Raw genomic sequence first — 10,804 nt, 5'->3', positions numbered from 1 at the left:
GTCTTCCAGCTCTCTCCTTGTCAAAATTGTTTAAAGAACAATGTGGTTTATTACATCTTTGCTTAGTAAAGAAATCTTCAGATATTACAAAAACATCTGATTAGCCAAAATTAGCAGCAGCATCTGCTCTTCAATGTTGGTCTAGATAATGATTGTACAAGATTCATTAGAAAAGGAAATTATTTAACCTTCCTAGTACTGATAACCTCATAATGCACTGATACTTAACTCTGAAAGGACCAGTCACAGGCTAATTGTGACAGGCTAATTGTGATGGTAAAAAAACCAATTCCCTAGATTATTGTATTGTCCTCACACTGGGAGTCATTTATTTGGAATAAGCCAAGTATTATATTGCAGAGTTAAAAAGGAAAGTTTGCTATATGCCAAGGTTTTACCAGTCCTCAACCAAAATTATATGCTACACTATCATGGAAAATGTTCTTAAAACCCAGGAAGCCTAGGTTCCAATTCTCTGTTTTTCCTCCTTCCTCTATGCAAAGAATTTCACCAGTGAACGAGCTCAATGTTAGTTCAGACATTACCCTATATGCATAACCTGGATGATGCTGTGGGGAGGTTCGTGTGAGCCAAGGTTACTGAATAACTACCTGCTGTTAGGTGATCTTTGGTTACATTCTGACTTGCATTGACATCTTACCTTGGAAGGTAGTAGAGAATGTAAATGAAGCCTAGCTAAGATCTGTTAAAAGTTTGGTGTACAAGGAGTATTAAATCTGTAGCTCAGAGGAGGATAATCCCTTCTATTCAAGTGCTGTGCAATGAGGATCAGGTGGCCCGTGGAGACTCTTGCACAAGGCCTGGGAGGGAGAGGCCCTCCAAGAGAAAAAGGACTTAATGACCTTTCTTTCACATTCTGTAGGGCAGTGGGATTTAGCTGCAGTGGCTCATGATGATAGCACAGACAGACAAGCAATGTGTGCTGTGTTTGACCCTGTTTTCCTCCATCAAGAGCTAAACAAGCTCTGTGAAGCAGCAACCTAGAGATGCACAAATCCCGTGCCTCCCCACTAGGTCTCCTGTCACTCCTACCTCTCTTACGGGATAATGATGTCTGTTTTTCTGGGTACATATTACTGCCCTTATAAAGGTTTGATAATCTGGGGTAGCCTTTTTCTTTCACTTCTGTTGTCACCAACATTGTCAGCTGACACTGATCTGTCCTTCACTGCCTCCCAGTCTTTCCCCATAGTTGAAGGACTTCTGAAGAAACAAGTTTTAAACATAAATGATGTAAACAGTTACCCTGTTTCCAGTGTGCAAGGGGTTCTTTAAATTTGTTAATAGGAAGTTGGTTTCCACTACTATTCAATACATTATCTTAAAATAGATTCTATGTTTGAAGCTATCTTCTTTCAGCTGGTTAGCTGGTATTTTTTTCAAACGATGCTTTGGAAAAACGTACCTGTTTTAAAAGTGGTCTGTCATTCTGGACTGAGTATTGACTGGAAAGAGTTTTGGAGGAAAAAAAGTGAGGCAGCAGGTCAATTCTGTTAAATCCTAGTTTAATTGGTGCAGTTAACTCTACTGAGAGGCTTTTACTGAGAGGGAATCTGGTAATTCCTAATGACGAAAATCTTACAGACTTGCTTTTCCAAGAATTGGGGACAGTGGAGCACATTAAATCCCATCCAATCTGTTGAGTCCTTTTAATGGTATTCTGCCATAAAATCACATTTATTCTTTTGGAAACAGTATTTCTGGTGTATAGTAAAAATTTCACAAGGTCATTTATTGTCTGATTTCTTAAGGAATCAAACTTTGCTCCATTTTCATAGAGAAAAATGGAAAAGATTTCTTAACCCATTTGAAATTAACTTAAAAGATAAGCAACATCTGTGGAGGCTTGAATTACTTAGCCGTAAGTTTCATAGAATATGTCACCAGCTAGAACTCTGCTTGACAATATTTTAAGCATGACAGTTAGCAGCCTAGTTAAAACATTAATTTTTATCATTTATATTAGGTTTGAGATGTACTTCACCTTTTAGTTCACCAAACAAGTTTAAATTTCGTTTGAACCAATGTGTGCATCTAATGTCATACAGGAAGTTTCTCCATCCCTCTCTTGTGGGATTAAGGAAACATAGTCAATTTCTAGAGACTAAAAGCAAACAAATAATTTCAAATACCATTCCAAACAAGAGCATTGTATAAGCTTGATTTTTTCACAGGCTATTTTACTCAAATTAACAGGGGATATGTGTGTATACACATATATATAATTAAAATAATAATAATCCTACTAATATAATTTAAAATTTTACTTCCTGACTAATTTATTTAATAACTCCTAGTCATTGTGCAAACAGTAAAATCCATGCATGCTGTATTATTGCATGAGGATCTGACTCCTTGTTTATTATTTAATAGCTCCTAAGATCATGCAGTAGGGTGGGAATGAAGCCTACTTTCCAGAAGTTAAGACAACAATCATAAATCCATAAGCCGTGGAGGAACTTTGAAGAGACCAGAAGCAGAATAGAGTTCTTGCGTGAAGTCAGCAGATATTTGCAGAGTTAGTCCTGTAGAATGAAGCTGGGAGACTGGATTACAATTTGTCAATGTCAACTGACAGGTAAGGAATCACTTCTCTCTCAGAAGCATCATTTGGAAATAACCCATTTACAGCCACCATTTGAGAAATCTAGTTTTAAGGTTCAATTGCTTAAGTTTACCATTTCTAAAATAGTCCAAATAGGACCAATCTGTCTTAGGTACAGTGAAATGAAAATCTGTTGACTAAGGTTTAGCCTGCTGTTGCAGTGATGTCTAGGATTAAATACTTTCAGATGCTCAGGCAGTAGTAGAAATGCTAAATCAGTTTGCTGGTGTTCAGGTCACAAGTATAAGTCAGATTAACAGAAAAGAAGTGAGAAAAATCAATCCTCTCTATCCTCTAACAGCAGGCAGGGCTTTTGGAGGACTTCCATGTACGTGGCCTTCCTGTAATGTCCTACAGCAGCAGAGTCATGTCAGCTGCTATTAGATAACCAGGGCAGATTTTGCATCTCTCAGCAGTGCTGTCCCACACCAACCTCCAAAAGTCTTTAATAGCTTGAATTAGTTGAAATTATTTAGTGAAGACTGATATCTCAGAGACAAAGCCAGTCTGGGACTCCTGGGTGCAAAAAGATGACCTCTTTGTTCATTGTTTACACAAAACCAGCCCTTGGGATTCTGCAGGAATGATTACTACCCTATGTAGGCACAGCTATAGCACAGTATGGAGCTTGTGGAGACCCAGGGTGGACACTCACATTGGATTTTGATATATCAAAAATTACTAAGGCAATGCAGGTGTTGGACACTTTCCCTTGTTTCCAGAGATCAGCTACTTTGTAGAATAAAAAGCAAAGAATAAAAACCGAAATGTTTGGAACCACGCACAAAATGCTGTCATGTTAAAATGCCAAGTTATATAATTCCAGCATTAGCATTGGGAGGATTAAAACCATCCACATGGTTTTATGCCTGTTTTCTCTTGGGAAGGTAACTGGGTCCTTCAGATGAACTAATTGCAGATTCAGTGCTAATCTCCACTTCCTTAATTATTGCCAAGTCTCAGGAAATAGTAAAAAATAAAATTATTTCTTAATAATATATATTACTTTAATATAATGCTTGTATATCGCCAAAGCACTGCTGGCAAAGCACTGCAATTTTATAACTAGAGCATCGTGACCTTGTTTAGATACTTAAAGGCTACAACAGGAGCTATTTGGTGGTTTAGTCTTTTAGTGTTCGCTAAGAACTGTGTCTTATCCCATTTTCTAATGGCCATTTTTCCAGTAGCTAAAAACCTGCTCATTTTCTAAATGTCTAAAAGACATTTTTTTTTACTTTTAAAAGATCAAAATGTCCTTCATTAAGGACAGATTTAAAACATTGATGTAGGAAAAAACCCACTTGAAGTCAGTGTACTGAAACTTGTTTTTTCTATGGATCCTAGGGAGATAAAGGTCTTGGCTTCCCTTACATCTGCACTGACACCAACCCATCTTCCCATGTTTAAGTGATTGGATCTCTTTGTCCTTCCCCAGCAGCTGTCCAGCATGGCAGGTCCTGCTGACTGAGCCATGTCTTGGTGAGGACAGTGGGTCTAAAGCAGAACTCTTGCAGCAGGGAGCAGGCAGAGTGCTCGGGTGGCATGAGACACACAGGGTTGTTCCTCTCTGTCCTTAAGGGATGCAGGGTCCCTGTACTATGGAGCACAAGGAAAAGTCAATCTGTCCTAAGGGGCCATGGTTGGGAGCCACTGCAGAGCCTTCCCGGGGTGCTCCTTCCCTGAGCAGCTGGAGCAGGCAGGCAGGCGGAGGGAGAAATGCTTATGAGAATTGTTAATTTCATTTCTTAGTGGTTTTAAGTGAATATCTTATTCCAGCTCCCTGCTATGGTGATATGAATTCCAGAAAAGGCTCTAGGGTGGAATACATCCTCTTCACAGGCCCTTTTTTGGTGGAATGGAACTTAAGCCATTCACATACATAAACAGACATTTCCAGGGAACAATCAGACAAACCTGAAATTACAACCCGAGGCCAAGGGAAGAGATGGGACCTGTGCAGGGCTTTTTGAGACAGCCCATCATTTTCTCAGACTGCAGAGTGGCAGCAGGGGGGTGTCATAAGATGTGTAGGATTGCACTCATTCTGTGCAGGCACTGTTCTGCACTGACATTTGTCAGCTCCCAGTCTGTCATACTACGAGTAAATTTGGTTTGCAAATGTTTCCCCTCAAGCACTGCAAGATGTATTTTCCACATAAGTTGTGTAACATTAGTTCCCTCTTTGAAAATTCAATCTTTTTATTCTTGCTGATATTTTTTTTTCTGTAGGTGACTGATGAAGAAAGTCACCCTTTCCAGTTAACAGTTGAAAAATTAAAAGCCGTATTACAGAAACTAAAAAGTGGTATCAATAGCACTGATCACAGATTTTCATGCTTTCCTTATTATTTTGCAAGCAGCATATGTCCTCAGCATTGAAGTACTTGTACAGTTTCATCTCTGCAGATTTTCAGTCTTGTGACCCAGGTGAGTCCAACTATGGCAAGAGCTGATTCTATAATTTAGGCACTGTAACAAAATGCAGAGAAAGTCCCTGACTGTATTTTATGAAGAACAGTTCTTAAGACCAAGTTTCTTTCTCTGTAGATTGTGATGGAATTCAGAGTGTTGTAAACAATATACTGTTCTGACCCTGAGAAGAGAGATTATGCTACTGTAACAACCTACTCAGATAATTAAAGAAACATGTGTAATGTGATTTTGCAGAGGTTTCTTCTCAGTTACAGCTAAGAAGAAAATGTCAACAAATAAAAAAATTTGAAATGTAATTTTTCCAGAGTTTAGGAAATTTAATTTGTTCAAAACACTTAGTGTGATCAATGATTCTATTTTAATTGGAACTGCATAACCAGAAACAAGCAGTAGCTTGTCACATCCAGTTTTTTCCACGTTCTTCTCTGTACTTTAAACTACTTTTATTTCCTGTGAAGTGTTTAGTTTTGTGAATGTTCACAAAATAGTGCTGACTAGTATTTCAGGCTAAAATGTTTTCTGATTTTCTTGTCTTGATATTCATGATCTGCACACTTGATAGAAAATTATAAATGTGCTCATAGCTGTTTATGAAAGATCCAATAGTGGCAGCACAGGCAAAACAGTAAAACATTTTGCCAAAGATGTGGTGATGATGGATGGTAGTGATGTTTCAAAACATGAAGCAAGATAGACTTCTTGTGTTCTCTTCTGAGATAGAGAACAAGGTTTAACAATAGATAGAGCATATTGTTACAAGGAAGGTCACTTACAAAACTCAGTTACAAGGTGACAAATATAAAACTGGGCATTTTGCATACAGACAAATGTGTGCATAATGTTATTTTTCTTAGCTATATTGAAGTTTTTCTAATTATCTAATTGTTTGATCAGTGTGGTTCCTGTGTTTAGACACTGTGCCTTTGTCAGACCATGGGAGCCTGAGCATTCAGACCCTTCTCATTTGACCTAGCAGAGGGAAGCACCTTGAATTCCTGCTGTCCCTTTGGCTGTCAGGATGGATCACAGACCAGATTAATTCTCTTGAGAGATCTCCATGTGTTTTTCAGCTTTCTAGAGATGAAAATGTTCTCATTAATAATATTACAGACTGATTCTTTGGGTACATGTAATATCATTAATAGCTGGAGGAACTAGGCTAGAAAAGCAATTGAGAAACTGCTATCCCACAGCAGCTGATTCTGTGAAAAATAAATAATGCCACAGTCCATAATCCCCATTCTCTGCTCAGGATATGTCAGAGGTTACATACTCCAAACATGCTCTCGTTCAAGTCGTGCTGTGGAACAGCTGTTTGTGATGTCATTGTTTTTTAATGTTATCTTTTTTCAGGTGTTTTCTTCCTGTAGTCAGAATCCAAGGCAATACACTGAAAGTTCATTGCTTGAGGAGGTCTTGCTCACAGTACCCATTAACACTCAAAGACATTGCACATGCCAGGGAAAGTAAATATCAGGGCCTCCTCATAAGTGAACTGGAGTTCCTTGGGAGTAGTCTTTGTAAATAATGTCATTTGCGGGAATCTTGGGTGGAGGGAGAATTTGCAGTGGGTGAGGTTTTCTAAGCATTAAAAATGTGGAAACAAAACATGATTATTTAATCTCAAGTTTATCCCAACCATGAAGTAATATGCCAACTCCTCATGTTGCTACGTTTAAAGTCTTCAAAGCTTGTGCAATGTATTATGGACTGTATATTTTAATCAGAATACTGAAAATACCGAATCAGGTGATATTCAAATTTTGCTGAACGTCTGTAACTGGCAAAATGTTTTTCTATACTCATGAGCTCTGTCTAAACATATATTTCTCAAGCATTGAGATACCTTTCTGCATATGCATGCTGAGTGCTGAAGAAGCATTTATTTTTGGCTTCTAGGTTCCCTTTCAGATTATTTCTGTGTGCCTGTTCATTGGATAGCATTTTCATACATTAACTATTTTAAAACCCTTTGAGGTCTGTAATGTATACTCAATTCACAGCATTGTATAGGGACTTATTTTGCTTTTGTTTTTTAGTTGTTTTCTTTTTAAGTATTTGCAGAATGAATTCTCTGTTTGCTCCACTATTTAGGTTTGGTGAGAGAAAACTTGAACTGCAAAATTAAAAGAATGCTTCTATAGGGGCTCAGTAGGATTCTCTTGCTGTGGATCCCCATGCTTTTGATAAATTATTTTATCCAGTATTTAGACACATCAGTAAGTTTCCCTCCCCCACCAAGTCATTTTTATTGCATGCTAAACAGTTCTCACCCTCTCCCTGTATTTCAGATGACTCCTTGTATTTCCAGTCTCTCAATCACTGGTGAGGCCCTTGCCAGACTTGTTCAGTATGTCCATGCCTTGTGCTGGCCAGCCCAGAGCCTGTGCCCTAGCACTGCATGTGTGTAACACCAGTGCTGTGGAGAGACACCCATGGTGTTCAGCGTATTCATCTGACCTTGACAGGGACTGAACAGTGAAACAGCACCAACACCAAAAACCCCCTGTTGAGTAAGCTTTTCAGGCCTGTGAAAAACATAGGTTGGTAATATAACACTACAGAAGACCTCCACAAAACTCAACTGTACTTGGCAGATGAAATGTCTTGTTAAAGGAAAGAAAAAATAATGTGATGGAGCCTAGTGCTTGTTACTCCTCAGTGATGATCCCCCATTAAACATCAGCCTGTTATGAGAAATTTGAATGTTAGAAATTATTAAAGAAGAAACAGAAAGGGAGACTTCAGAAAGCATTCTTTCTAAAAATCCCCTGCTGTTCCTGCACGCGTGCTGTTAAATGTTATGTGCTGCTTACATCCCACTGCATCTAAAAACATAGAGCAGAACTGGGGACATCAGAAACAAACAGCCTGTCCTACATGCCACTCCTTTATGGCAGGAATGTGAGTGAGGAAAACCAAATTGACAGGAGAATTTTTAAAAATATATTTTCCCCAGATCTTGCACTGATTTTTCCAGTAATTTTCTAGAAGACCCATTTTTACTTTTTTCTACCTTTGACCTTTGTATCAAAAATATTGCTGGTCACTAAAAGCTGAGGTGGACACTTCTTTCCTGATGGTCTCAACTTACTCAGGAGCTGCTGAATTAAGTTTGACTAGAAAGCCCACCAAGGAAGTACATTGCAATATGTGTCCCTGGCATTGTCCCAGTATTTATTCCTTTGTATAGCCATATATGGATATGTTAACTTTCAACATATCATTTCCATTTATCAAGGGAGCAATTAAGCCATAGTCAGGCTCTGCAAACTCTGCAAGCATGAAGTGGTTGCTTTTGGTTTTGTTTTGGCCAACAATAAATGCTGAAGCTACTTCCATTTCCTCCACAGTTTGCAATCGGCTTCTCATAAAGAAAAGAGAATTCTTTTACCTTGTCTTGCAGTGGTCTGTTATGACACAGTTTAGAAAAAGAGCCCAAAGAATGCCCCAAGAAACTCCTTAAGGAGAGGTAACTGGAAAATTCTGTATGTGGATTCCCAGAATTTTGGAAATGGATACTTGAGAAGGGCACATGGATTAAAAGGAGAGATTAATCTTTGTTTTAATTCTTAATGATCTACTGAAATCTAGGCTTGGGAGAGGAGAGGTTCTCAAGTTCTGCTTACATAATTTAGATTCACTACCACAAGCAGCCTTACAGTGTAATTTTATACAAAAGTAACCTAATTGGAAAGAAAGGGAACATTGTGTGTAGGATTCTATGTACACTGAAAAGGATTATCAAGGGTTTGACCATCTGAAGACAAAAACTCCTCCAGAAGTCCCCTAGGGGAAGATTTGTGTTAAGAGAAGAAGTATTGCGTGTGTGTTTTGAACCTGGATCAGTTGACAGAGCCAGTTTACAACAGGGAACTTGACACTGACGAAGGCAGAGAGGTGTGACAGTATTCAGCAAAGAAGTGTCCATGGATGCTGATGGAGTGTAGGAAGACAGGTGGAACTACTGAAAGCAACTTTGCCCCTAGACAGCTTCATGAGAATAGAGGGACACTCCTGCTCTATTCTAAATGAAGGAGTTCAAAAGATGGTGCAGGAGCCCAAATTGCCATTATGTAAGCAGGTGCCTGGGTTAGCTGTTCTGAGTCTAAATGCCCTGTACCGGATAATCTTGATATTTTCAGGTTAAAACAACCTTTCTAGCAAAAGTAGATTCCAATAATACTTCTGTTCTATTAAATAGACATCAAAGCACTTAAGCATTTCATTAAGATGCATGAACAACCTGGAGATATTATCCATGAAGTTGTTTTTGTGATTGAAGCTACCAAACTAAAAAGAAAATAATCTCACTGAAGCTGTAAGCCAAATTCAAAGAATAAAAAATCACCAACTAGAAGGGCTGAGTAAAAAAAAAAAAAAAATAAATAATGTAGTCTTCCTGAAGGTAAGCGTGACTGTGTGGGTGAAAGAGAAACAATTGCCAAATACAAAATTCTGTTGTCAGTGATCACAAGGTTCTGTAGTGGGGAGCACACAAAAAGAACTATTAACAACTATTAACTATTGTAAAAGTATTTCTGCTTGGACACATAATATTCCATAATTTTGGAGGGACGTAGTCTCCTAGCTAACAGATGTACCAATTCTATCTGTGTGAAAATAGAATAAAATTATAATTTGTCTTTCTAATTCAGTAACTGTAAAGAGCAAAAATATTAATATTTTTGTTCTCAGTTCTGTAAGACTATTTAAGGCCTTTATTAATCATAATACACAATATAGCACCAACCACAATAAAGGTACTCTTTGCTTCTTGTATAATATTAAGATTGAAGGCTGCATTACATGAAAGCAAAGCTATTGGATTGGCTTGGATACCAAGCTGAAGGGGCCTAATCCAGCCTCTGCCAGGATGACTGAGATGATTGTCATGTAGCACAGCACAGCAGCACAAGAGGAACTCCAGCCTCATTTTAGGAGCCCAAGGAGCCAGACACTTATTTATCCATTTCATCACGTTTTCCCAGAAAGTATTCTGCTCCCAACAAAGTCATTGCCCAAATGGAAACCCTTCTCCAGTATGTATTGCTTTGGTATGGCAACCTTCACGTGAAAGGTAAGGGCTACTCCTCCCCCAGATCTCCTGAAATGTGCCTTGGGGCACAGGCCACATGTCCATGTGGTACTCAGTATTTTATATATGCTCTGTGGCTTTTAGCTCTTGGCTACAAGTTCCATCTCTAGCACTAAAATGCCTTGATGAAAATTACTGTTGCCTGGTCACAAAACTCTGGAGCTCAACACAAGACCAAAAATTCAGTAGCAGTGTATCCACTCACAGTCCAGTGATGCAAATATGAAACCTACCTACATTTTGGCATGGGGGATTACCAAGCTAGAAGACAGACATGGGTGAGCTCAGCTCCCTCACCTGCAGGGCATCAAAGCCTGTCCCTACAGGATCCTCTGATATCCCTTCTACTCTTGAATCTATTTTGCATGTCTCTTCGTTTTGTCCTCCATTTTCCTAATATGAGAGAGATGAGGAAATTTCAGAGACACTACTCTGGGAGGTTCCACTCTTTAACTATGTCCATCCATAAGAAGCTGTCTGGAGAGTCAGTCATTTTCCCTGTGTTACTGGGTGATGTTCTGAACACAAGAAAAACAGGACAGTGCAACTATTCAAATCCCTATAAATGCAGTAGTAACACTTTAGTAACAGTCATTGCCTGCAGATTCACTCTCTTTTGAGACCTTACAATCAGAATTCTTGCT

This window comes from Sturnus vulgaris, chromosome 1 (assembly GCF_052056855.1).
Source record: "Sturnus vulgaris isolate bStuVul1 chromosome 1, bStuVul1.hap1, whole genome shotgun sequence".
NCBI lineage: Eukaryota > Metazoa > Chordata > Aves > Passeriformes > Sturnidae > Sturnus > Sturnus vulgaris.
Note: the sequence above shows the minus strand (reverse complement) of the source record.